The following is a 12,837-nucleotide window of genomic DNA, read 5'->3' as shown; positions in this document are numbered from 1 at the left end:
AAAGCAGAATGCTTTCTACATTACAGGGTATAACATTCCTACTGTCATAACATGGCATAACCTCTGATTTACTATGAAGTGCATTATGGAAAACCTACAAAAGCACATAATTATAGAGCGATATTCTGGAGAAGCCGAGACTGAATAAGCTCAAAATCTAGGCACTAAGTGTAACAAGCATGCCGCTCAACTGTTGGGAAGAATATTACCATTAAACCAAATTGTATCCCCAGCTACTGTCCATTCATATGCATTTACCAATAGGAATCACATGGTAATTCTTAAGTACAATTAACTTGTCAGAAATTAACTTGTCAAGGAACATTGCTTACAAAGGTAGGCTCCTCACCTCCACTTTGGCTTGGATCACCTGACAGTACAGGTCAGGATTAAACTAGAGGTCTTCCCGGGGCGGATACATTTTATCCACTGAACTATGCAAGAAGCAAGAAATGATTTTTTTTCCCGATTAGTTGGTGAGATTCAAATCGAACTCTTGGATATGAAGAGGCACTAAGTGAAACCAAATTTTTCATTCATAACCTCGTCAACATTCCTTAAGACAATGAGAGCAGAAGCAGACCTTAAGGCACTCAGTGTGATTGTGGCTGATCTGTTAATCCTCAACTTCACCTCTATGCCTTTTCACCATAAATCTTGATTCCTTTACTGATTAAAAATCTATCTATCTCAGCCTTGTATACAGTTAACAATACAGCCGCTGCGGTGCAGAATTCTCCACATTCACTACTGTCTGAAAGAAGAAATTCTTTTTCATCTCTGTCTTAGATGTGTGACCATTATTCTGAGATTATACCTTCTAGTCCTAGACTCTCCAACAAGGGGAAACAATCCCTCCATATACAACCTCTCAAATTCTCGAAGAATTTATGTTGCAATAAGGTCACCTCTAATTCTTCTAAACTTCAAAGAACACAGATTCTAGATTAGAGTGGTGCTGGAAAAGCACAGCAGTTCAGGCAGCATCCGAGGAGCAGGAAAAGCCTGATGAAGGGCTTTTGTCCGAAACGTCAATTTTCCTGCTCCTCAGATGCTGCCTGAACTGCTGTGCTTTCCCAGCACCACTCTAATCTAGAATCTGGTTTCCAGCATCTGCAGTCCTTGTTTTTACCTTCAATGAACACAGGCTCAACCTACTAAATGTCTCCTTATAAGACTGTCCCTGCAATACCCTCTTACTTAATATAAAATAAACAAAGTGTTTTTGTTTGAGTTAATTCAACAATTAAAACCAATAAGCTGTTACTTTGAGTTTGGGATATTTAGATAACTTCACCTGAATAACGTGAAGGAATCCACAAAATCTTTTGAAACTGTAATCAGGTCACTGGTTCTGCCATAAATTCTGTTTTATGTCTAGTCTATTTAAAAATGCATTCCCTGCTTCAGCTCCTTGTTAAAATAGGTTGTGACGTTTGTGCCATTTTATCTAAACATCCTCATGCAAAATTAAAGGCTGCTCTCCTACCTCGTCAGTTTTAAGTCAATCACTTGAGTATGATCAAACCTGGAGCAATTCGCTCTAAAGTTGAATGCCTTTGCCTGTGCTCTACAGGATTTGTCTTTGTTTGACATGAGAAATATGTGCCTCCCTCGGTCTGTGCTGTTATTTGTAAAAAGAAACAAAGACCAAACTGTGCACAAAGCAGGTCTGTGTGACTATGTGTTAGATTTTGGCAACATTCCTGGAACTGCTGTTGATTTTATGTTCTTTATTATGTTATGCATACAATGTATTGACCTGTAATGGTGTCTGTTCATCAAATGCAAAGTAATATAAGCCTAAACCCAGGAACCTGCATTAGCATAAATGTCCTAGTTCTGTCATTTTGATTAATTTGTCTCTTTGTCTGCATGCTGTACGATGAGCTATTAACTGCTGCATTGCCTCATGTGTCAACGACTGCCTTTAATGACTTCAAATTGTACTTTACCTTTTGTTTTTCTATTTTTTGCCTTTTTTTCTTATTCAGCATTCTACAGATTTTCTTTTCAACATGCATTTTCTTTAATAGCTTGCTGTAATGCTACAGTAATCACATATGGTGCTGGATATTCATGAGGCTGTGATCTCAGGAGCAGCAGCTGCTGATGCAAGCTGAAAATAGATCCAAAATACCTTGTGTGGTTCTCCCAGAGGTCCTCTATTTGCTGGTAACAGTTTCTGCCTGAGAAAGCTCTGTTCATTAAGACAAAGGGAAAGATTGAGGGGGAAATTTAATTTCACTTCTTAGAACAGAGGATCAAATTATCATGTTTGAAACTGCCAAGCAGCTTAAATTCATGTCCAAGCATTACCAATGATATAAAAATATAGTTTAGGGTCAAAACCTTGAATCATTAATTAAAGTTTCTGTTTTATAGTGTTTTGTGGAATGCCAGAAAATTCATTTAGCAAAATCTGTATTACTAGAAGTGACTCGCTCAGTATTATTTTTATCCATCAGATTTGAAGTAAATTTGTGGAAAGTGTTATTACTTATGAGGCAAAAAATCCACAAGAGCTGCCAATTTGGCTTCACTGCCTTGTTTTGAGTGCCACGGTGGAAATAAAAGAATTTATGTCTCTACTGTATCACTATGCCTAGTGACAGAAGGAGCAATAAATTTAGCCATTGGAATTTCATTGCCAAGAAATACTAGCTTGCCATGGCACTGATAAAGTATTGCATACCTTATGAGTTCAGCAGTGCTTAGTTATGATCAAGAAAGTACTGTACCTTGTTTATGGTGAATGTTTAAAGTAATTGTTTCCTGATCTCTTTAAAGTTGATTTCCCTATGTAAATATAACAACCACAAATTTGTGCATGTAGTATGGGTCATACCAAATATTGCAAAAGGGATCCCTCTCTGATCTGAATAGGTTACACAGTTAAAGGTTATTGCGAGATTGGGTGAAAAGTACTTTTGTCTGAGATACTCAGGCAGGGTAGCTGCTCTTAAAGGATTGCTATCTCTCATGAAAGGGGAAGTTCCAACAGGAAAGCAACCAGGAACAGTTTCTCTTTATTGTTGATGGTTAGAAGGTTCTGCTACAGTGGATACTGCAAAGGAAGCTGGCCATACTTGGAACTGGGGCTTTATTGGGGCAGAATCTTCCCAGAACCTGAGTGCCGTAGGCTGTAGTGAGAAATCTGGGAGAATCACGTGATAAATTCAGCAAAGCCTTTTCCAACTTTGGGAGCAATAAGTCATATTTTCCAAAAGAATTCCCAACATCACTAGGGAGCAGCAAGAGGCCTATTAACAGGAATTATTGCTCAATATCACCCTCATTACTACCAAATCTCACCTCATTAACATGGAGGTTGCTTTTCAGCCACGTTGGATAAGATTAACATGCCAAGAATTGCCAACCTGGAGGTCACAGCATGTGCCTAGTGACTCCAACTCTCCACTTGCTCAACCAGAACATCATTTCAGGGTCCGCTCGAGGACGAAAGCCACGCATACACACCACATTCACAAATGCTGGCATGTGACAGTTGCTAGCCTCTCAGAACTTGCATGGCACCTCTCCGATTCATTTGCAAAATGCTTCTCCAGTTTAATACTGCACTTTGGACCTTGGCTGCAATCATTGAAATCCAGCTGCAAGGACAATTTGTGTGTAGGGACAGGCACCCAGCACACAGAATGGACCAGACCGCATCTCAGTACAGGTCTCTTGCTCTCTTAGTGCTCACTCACTCACTAACCGGATGCTCACAGCATCCCTGCCTTGTTTTCTTGCGCCTAAAAGCCTGGCAGCAATGTTTCATTGCCTTGCCTTTTCTTAGTGCAGACACAAAGCCAGAGAACTTGTAAGCAACTAGACATGTTGGCGTTTGGTTCATTACTACATCATTTGCACCCCTGTACCATGTGCCAGCAGTTATCACGGCACACAGAACATGCTTCAAGAAAATGTCCATGTCTCAAAGACTAAAGGAAGCAGTTCTCACTGAAGACCAGGGAGGCCTCCATCTGTCAGATGTTCCAGTACAATAAGTCAAGGACAGCCGGCAAGATCAGTCTCAGGGTTTGGGCAGTCAGAGCAGTCTGGACTTCCACCTCTGTGGCCATGGTCAGCCACATGGGTCCAGTTCAGCCAATCCAGGGATACATGGAAAGACACTTCGGAAGCTGTACATATCTCAGCCAGGGATCTGCTCACTCATCATTCAGCATGTCCAGTTAAGTTGCTCAACTACAGTCAATCCATACACTATATGTCAAGCACATGCTAAAAATCAAGGGGGAGTGCTGTGGGAGGGAGGCTGGGAAACTTAATTGTGGGGATTGAGGTCAGAACGCTGGGGTGCAGAGAGGATGACAATACTGAAAGGGGTGGAGGGGCAAGGGGTCATATGGGAGAAGGAGAAAGCAGCATTCTGGCTCCCAGTGGGGGTCAGTACACCTCCACACCTGGCATGCTTACCTCATGCCTGAGGTTCACTGAGTAAAGTGGACAAGTAGACTCAGGTAGACAGATTGGGTGGGGGACTTGGCTTAGTACAGCACCTATGGGATTAACAGGGTGAGTTACCAAGAACGAGATGTTGTTGCTTGGGGTTCTCCTACGGAGAGGCAGAGCCCAGATGTCACTGTAAATTACATTGTACAATGGGAATGGCTGAGACCACACTTGGAATGGGTTTGGGAGGGAAAGTGCTTCATTTTGTGAGGGAAGGGTCTGCATGTTCAAACCATGTAAGGCCCTTCAAACAGTAACACCATTAGACTCATCCCCATACAATGAAGGTGAAACACACCCCATGAACACTGCATTCCTTGTAACCCTCAGGTATTAGCCAACTCTGTATAGTCCAACTCACTGCCCCAATCTCCCCCTGATCATTTCATGCAGGATAATGGCTGAATTCCATTAATTAGGAAAAGTTAAGAACTGTAGATGCTGGAGAATCAGAGTCAAAATGTTCTGATGAAGGGATTATGTCTGAAACATCAACTCTCCTGGTCTTTGGATGCTGCCTGACCTCCTGTGCTTTTACAGCACCATCATTTTCAACTCTGAATTCCACTAATGCCTGTGATAAAGTAACAATGTCTGTGTCCATGGAAAGAAGGAGCCTGGTTCCCAAGGTTACAGTCACTTGCCATTTACCCATTTCCTGTACATGGTGCAGAAGCTGCTCACTCCATGGAACATCCTCCAGAGATAAGGATGGGTGGCTTTAATACTTTCAATGTTACATTTGTGGGACATTGGACTCGCGCACACAGATGAAGAGAGAAAACATAAATTTCTGAAAGTGAGAACAATTTTACAATAAAATGTCACCTGTGCTACTGATATGCCCTAAGGAGATCTTCTTTCTCTCCTTCTCACTATGTCTCAGCTCAGACCCAGGTTCCACAACTGGGATGGAGGAAGTCTTCCCTACAACACATTCCATTGGCCTTAGATGTCTTTATTGGGTGACCCCAAGTGTTGTTTGGCCTGGCAAGCCCAAATGTGTCCTTTCTAGATGCCCCCTCTGTGGCTTGAACTCCCAAAGGGCTGAGAGGGCAAGCAGAGTGGAAGTGAATGGCCCAGCCACATCTGGGTTGTTCTGAGAAAACCGTTTGGGATCTTCTGTTTGGTTCCTGCTCCTGCTAGTTGCCTACTGGCACCACCCAGTTTGCTTCCAGTGAGGTAATGTTCCTTCGACCCTTGTCATCCTGTCATTGATGCTGAAGACCATTGGTCAGAGCGATGGAGGGTAGATGCATTCATACATTCAGCAGACTCAGATCTGACTCTCCATGGCAACTGTCACTTTGTCCATTTGAGGCAGTTGGATACTGGCCTTCCTGAGGCAGCAGGATTCCAACCGGATTGTTTCCATCCTACAGTGTTTATGCCAGGTTGTCCAGTGCTCTAGGCATACCTGCCCGCCTCTCCTGTGTCTGCTTGTGCATTTGTAAGAAGTCCCTGATTGCTCACACCATCTCTCCTGCCAGGGGCTGAGGGGTGTACAGTGACTCAGTGGTTAACACTGGTGCCTCACAGCGTCAGGGACACAGGCTCAGTACCACCCTTGGCTGACTGTCTGTGTGGAGTTTGCACATCCTCCCCCAGACTGCTTGGGTTTCTTCCAGGTGCTCCAAGAACAAGCAGGCTAGGTGGATTTGTCATGGGAATTGCAGGATGACAGGGATAGGATTAGGTGGGACGGTCGGTCTGGGTGGGATGCTTTTCGGAGGGTCAGTGAGGACTCGATGGGCTAATTGGCCTGCTTCCACACTGAAGAAATTTTATGATTCTGTAAGTGGTCTCTGGCAATCCTCAGAGTACTAGTGATTGAGGTGTTTCTTCCTCAGCCAGCTGCTGAGATATCGCGATGAAGTCCTTCCCTGTACTCCTGATTGTGGTTTGTGAAATAGCACAAAAGTGTCAGTATCTGAACTCATGTAGGGGTGCAGTCTGACTTGTACTGCACTTAAAGCCTACTGAAAATGACTCCCTTTTCCCAACTCGCTGGTTTCTATTAATTAGCTAATCCTCTATCCGCTATCCATGCTGATAAAGTACCTCCAACGCTCTTATCCTTTTAAATAGCCTTTTGTGTGGAACCTATCAAACACCTTTTAGAAATCTAAATACTTTACAACTACTGGTCTCCCTTCATCTATCCTGCTTGTTCCCTCCTGAAAGAATTTGCATTAAATAAGTCAGGCACAATATTCCTCTTCATGAAGCCATGCTGACTCTACTAGATTATATTTAAGGTTTTTAAAGGCACTTGATATTATGTCTTGTATAATAAACTGTAACATTTTCCCAATGACAGGTGTTAAACAAATTGGCCAATAATAAATTGATTTTTTTTTGTCTCCTTCCCTTTTTAAATTGAGGTGTTGCTTCAGCAATTTTCTAATCCTTTGAGGTTTCTCCAGAATTTAAGGATTCTTGGAAGATTACTACCAGCACGTCCACTATTTTTGTGGTGAATTCCTTTAATATTTTAAGATGCAACATATCAGGTACACGGAACTGATAGAACCTTCGCCTTTGTTTCTGTAGTAGTTCTTTACAAGTGATAGTTATAATAAATATTTCCTCCCCTACCCCTTTTGTTCCTTAATTGTTTAGTATTTTTAAATGCTGTTCATACATTCTACAGTGAGGACTGATGCAAAGTATTTACTCAACCTCTCTGCCATTTCCTGGTTCCCCATTATTATTTCCCCAACCTCACACTCTAAGGGCCCTATGTTCACTTTGTACAGAATGAGTCTGTTCATGTCATTTATTTCAGGGTGATTTCAGTTAGAAGAAAAGAGAGGAGCTATTTTTCCACATACAATGACTCCCTGTTATAGTTCAAGGGAACAGTAGAATAAATGACCAAGCAGTGTTTAATATTAAAGTTAAAATGTAAAATGAAAGTTGTTTGCTTACTGTACTTAATGGAAAATGCATGGCAAAATAATCTTTGTTTTGTCGAGAGCACTGGTTCGAAAAGTGTCGCTCACTGGTGGCCCACAGGCATCTGTTAGGGAGTCTGCTGTCTGGTCCAAAACACGAGAAAATAGACCAGATCCTTCATCATCACCACTTATGTAACATCACACAATCGGATACGCCTATGAAGACACCCCTTTGTCACGAGGGACAACATCTTTTTAATTGCAAAATCTGTGTTACTGCTACAACACTCAATTGCAAGATTGGATTTTCAGCACTTGGGTTGAGCCAGCTAAATACATAGACTGACCTGAGACTGGAGATTTCCAGCCTGAAATTAAACATCAGTATCTTAGCATAAATAGCACTATCTTTTGCACTAATCCAACATTTTCTTTTAGCTGCGGCCAGCAAAAGTGGGTAGAGTTTGTTTTCCACTCGAGTTGGTCAGTGAAACATAGCAGACAGCCAGTTCTAGATCCTAGAAGGTCTGGGGAGCACACTAGGAACCACAAGGGTTCTTGTTGATTTTCCATTTTAATTATTTCTCAAGCAATCTGTGTCTTATTGCTATTACGGTCTCAATGCTGCAATTGTGGTCAAATTTGCTACCTTCCCTGCTGGGAAAGGAGACACCGGTAGTTCTGGGTCGAGATGGAAGTACTGTATATTATGTATACTCATTATATCTCCCAAACTCTCTTCAACTGAGATCCAATTTTAAGGCATAAATTGCCCAAAGCTCTCAAGTGACAATGGAACGGAGAATGGATGGAGGAAATGACGTGTGGTAACAGGTTAACTTTCTGGCAACATAGTTCGAAATCCCACCATGGTAGGTGGTGACATTTTTAAATCAATAAAAATATGGAATAAAAACTTGTCTAAAGATGACATGATACAAATGTTATTGTTAAAGCCCACCTGGTTCATTAACTTCCTTTAGGAAAGGAAATCCTTACCTAGTCTGGTCTACATGTGACACTAGATGTCACTGTAACTACGCATCATCTCATGGTTCAAGGAATGAAGAGTTTAAATTACATAGTTGTTGTGGTTCTGTTCGCCGACCTGGCAATTTGTGTTGCATACGTTTTGTCCCCTGTCTAGGGGACATCCTCAGTGCTTGGGAGCCTCCTGTGAAGCGCTTCTGTGATGTTTCCTCTGGCATTTATAGTGGTTTGGCTTGCCGCTTCCGGTTGTCAGTTCCAGCTGTCCGTTGCAGTGGTCGGTATATTGGGTCCAGGTCGATGTGCTTATTGATTGAATCTGTGGATGAGTGCCATGCCTCTAGGAATTCCCTAGCTGTTCTCTGTTTGGCTTGTCCTATAGTCCTATAATAGTAGTGTTGTCCCAGTTGAACTCATGTTGCTTGTCATCTGCGTGTGTGGCTACTAAGGATAGCTGGTCGTGTTGTTTCGTGGCTAGTTGGTGTTCATGGATGCGGATCATTAGCTGTCTTCCTGTTTGTCCTATGTAGTGTTTTGTGCAGTCCTTGCATGGGATTTTGTACACTACATTGGTTTTGCTCATGCTGGGTATTGGGTCCTTCGTTCTGGTGAGTTGTTGTCTGAGAGTGGCTGTTGGTTTGTGTGCTATTATGAGTCCTAGTGGTCGCAGTAGTCTGGCTGTCAGTTCGGAAATGCTCTTGATGTATGGTAACGTGGCTAGTCCTTTGGATTGTGGCATGTCCTCATTCCGTTGTCTTTCCCTTAGGCATCTGTTGATGAAATTGCGCGGGTATCCGTTTTTGGATCCACAGATTCAATCAATAAGCACATCGACATGGACCCAATATACCGACCACTGCAACGGACAGCTGAAACTGACAACCGGAAGTGGCAGAGACAAACCACTATGAATGCCAGAGGAAACATCACAGAAGTGCTTCACAAGAGGCTCCCAAGCACTGAAGATGTCACCTAGACAGGGGACAAAATGTCTGCAACACAAATTCCCAGCTCGGTGAACAGAACCACAACAACGAGCACCCGAACTACAAATCTTCTCACAAACTTTAAATTACCTAGTTAGATTGGAGAAGTTGGGACTGTTTCTCTTGGAGAAAGAGAAGGTTGAGTAGAAATTTGATAAATTTGTTTAAAATTATAGGGGTTCTGGAGAAAGTAGTGGAGAAAGAACTGTTCTGACTGGGAGAAAGATCACAAAGTAGAGAGCAATTGAGATAGGAGATGAAACATTTTTACACAGTTTTTCAAAATCAGAAATGGCTGCTTGAGCATGTGATGGAGGAAGGATTAACTGAAGCATTCAAGAGGGAATTGGCCTTATTATGAAAAGGAAAAATGTGCCAAGTTCTGGGAAAATATCACGAATGAGATGGCCTCTTCTACTGTGCTGTAACAATTCTGTGATTTGGTGATCTCCTATTCCAAGTCATTCTGTTTTACCTTAAATTTTAAAAAAGACCATTTAAAACATAACAATTTTGTAAACCCCTGGCTGTATCTCTATATACCAGGTATAACTGAAACACTTTTGGCAGTTCTATCTACAATACATGGACTGCAGTGGTTCAAGACGTCAGCTCACAACCACCTTCTCAAGGGTAACTAGGAACAGGCAATAAACACTGCCCAGCCATCAATGCTCATGTCCCATGAGTGAATAAAAAAATACATGACTCAATTGGTCGCATTTTCACCTCTAAGTTTGTGGAAGTTGTATTGGAGTCCGCTAGGGAACAAGCTCATGCCATCTGGTTGCCAGACATTCAGGGAGCCCCATGTCAAGTGCTATTCAAAGAGAGGTGCAAGCCTGAACAGAAAGGAGAACAGACGAGAATCAACCTGAAGTGCCACACAAGCCTCACAGCCCAGGTGGGAAAATATCAAAAGGGAACAGAGGGAGGAAATTTATGGCTCTAACTAAAGTCTTTCAAACTCTCAGACCACAATTCTGCAATCTGTAATGTAATTGTTGGGACAAGTGCATTGAGTGGCGACTGACTTGTTGTCTCCACCACAAAGAAAGCTCACTGAATTGAGCTCCACTTAGCTTCTTAAGAGCTTCTTTGCAGATCATATACCTCAATCATGAAGTCCTAGACCATAATCATAAATTCGAGACTGGCGTTGCAGTAAGTGCTGTACAGATAGGAGGCGCCATCGTTCAGATTAGATGTTAAAATGAGGTCCTATCTGCCCACGCAGGTGGACCTAAGAGATTCCATGGCACTATCTTGAAGAGAAGTCCGGGTCAATATTTGAACCTCAACCAACATCATTAAACAGATCATTTGGTGAGTATCTCATTGCTTGTTGTGGAACCTTGCTGCATTTCCTCGACACTTCAGAAACAGATGTATTTCATTGCCAACCAGGTGTTTTGGAATGTCCTAAGGCAATGAAAGATATTACCTAAATATAGGTCTTTCTTTTTCATTTATACACTGACCCTTTTAACACAACCGAATGTTAGCTTCAAGGTTTGATTTTTAAGTTGTTAATGAAAACATGGAAATGATGTACACCCATGACACCAACTTCCACAACCTTATTTCCTCACACAAATAAATATCACCTTTTAATAAGTTAATACATCTGGAACTTTTTTAGATATGCAGAATTTAATTTAAAATTCTGCCTTTGCCTCCTGGCAAAAGAAAATATCAAAGCTTTGGACCAGGCGAGATTTTCAGGAGAAGATCTGCACATTTTTTTGTCAGTTTTGGACATCATTAAAATGCTACAAATATTGCAGAATAAAATATCACCACTTTAACATGTTTAGCTTTAATTTATTTCTTTGCCAGTTTAATGAACACATTTCATTGTTTACTTTTCAATAATTTTCATGCCTCTGAGAAATTTTAGATGAAGACATGTTTCCACTCTAAGAGCTTGCAATATAACTTCAGGGCCAAAACATTTCCAATTAGTTATTAAGAAGGCATCTTTGTCATCAGAACTACTTGAAGGAAATGCTTATTTTATTTTACAAAGACATGTTATATGACAAACTGCATCAGAACCATTTTCCAATTGCTTATTTGGGATGTTGTCCTAACGATGGTGATCCCAAGGTCCTGTGCCTCTTTGTTGATTTAATTAAAGTGATTTTGTGTACATCTTCTTATGATCATAGTTCTGCTGAAAAGATGTCAGTTCTGTGTCCTATATAAAATCTAACATTGAGCTAAGCTGGTTCAGACGTTGTAATAATTGACGCAAAGGTATTTTATGTTGTATATGCCAGCTTGGCTCAGGGGCTACCTCTTGAACCTGAAGCTCCACATTAAACTATGTAATTTACACTATACATGTCACACATATACAAATGGGGATCCACATTTGCTCATTCAGGTGAATGTTTAACCTAAGGCATTTACCAAAAGATATGAGGTAGTCTTCCTGTTATCCTGGCCAATTTTCTTCCCTCAACCAAAATAGATTAACCATTCATTCATCTCAAAGCTGCATTGGTCTTACTGATGTGCATAATTAAGCTGCTGCATTCCCACACATAAACATTGTGACTTATAGTCTTTGTAGGAGAATCTCTTTGAAACATTTGAGATAATTGCTAAGGTGCCATATAAATCTAAATTCTTTTTCCTGCTGAAGGTAGATTTGGCATGAAATCTAAACAGGTACTGTATGTTTTTAAGAGTCCTGCACATGCCATTTCGCTACAAAAAATACGTTCGCAGGGCACTCTCACATGCCATATTGATGCAGATATTAGCATGAATGTACAGTAAACAGAGACAAAAGTGGGGAATTCAGGCAGTTTATGAAGTTATTCGTGATGAAACACAGATTGAGGCCACCACTGCATTTTGGAGATCAACACTCCAGCCAGCACCATCTCTTAAAATTACTCAGCTGAAAAGTTTAGGGTTGGTTGCTGGTTGATTCTTTTTTTCTGGTGGTTGTTTTGATGCTACCACTGTTTGATGCTCTTCTATGTTTCTCTTCTACAGTGGTAGCAAAGTTCTGCAAAGAATGATGTGGCAGGTGCTTAAAGAGTTAATGAGAACTTCAAAGCTCTTGCACAAATCAGTCATGTTCAAAGGTGGCTACACCAGTAGGCATTCATCTTGGTGCTGGATTAGTGGAGCTGGAAGAGCACAGCAATTCAGGCAGCATCCGAGGACAGGCAAAATCGACGTTTCGGGCAAAAGCCCTTCATCAGGAATAAAGGCAGAGAGCCTGAAGCATGGAGAGATAAGCTAGAGGAGGGTGGGGGTGGGGAGAGAGTAGCATAGAGTACAATAGGAGAGAGGAGGAAAACTTCTTCAAGGCAGGCATCCTTGCAAGAGGATTCACAGTAGGGTTAAAATCAATGACTGCAGATGCTGGAAACCAGATTCTGGATTAGTGGTGCTGGAAGAGCACAGCAGTTCAGGCAGCATCCAAGGAGCTTCGAAATCGACGTTTCGGGCAAAAGCCCTTCATC

At 41.6% G+C, this 12,837-nt stretch overlaps 1 protein-coding gene across 2 annotated transcripts in view; it reads left to right on the top strand.

Moving 5' to 3' along the window:
- bach2b (BTB and CNC homology 1, basic leucine zipper transcription factor 2b) overlaps positions 1 to 12,837 on the top strand; it is a 273,549-nt gene that overhangs the window by 222,725 nt on the left and 37,987 nt on the right. Inside the window, exon 2 of one of the 2 annotated variants that reach the window (XM_043685188.1) lies at positions 10,590 to 10,678. The exons of the other annotated variant lie outside the window; for it this stretch is intronic. The gene's annotated coding sequence lies outside the window, so the exon portion shown is untranslated. The remainder of the gene's footprint in view (positions 1 to 10,589; positions 10,679 to 12,837) is intronic. 2 annotated transcript variants of the gene reach the window in all.

Source organism: Chiloscyllium plagiosum, chromosome 3 (genome assembly GCF_004010195.1).
Source record: "Chiloscyllium plagiosum isolate BGI_BamShark_2017 chromosome 3, ASM401019v2, whole genome shotgun sequence".
Taxonomy (NCBI): domain Eukaryota; kingdom Metazoa; phylum Chordata; class Chondrichthyes; order Orectolobiformes; family Hemiscylliidae; genus Chiloscyllium; species Chiloscyllium plagiosum.
The sequence above is the reverse complement of the archived record's forward strand: the minus strand, read 5'-3'. Positions and strand labels throughout refer to the sequence as shown.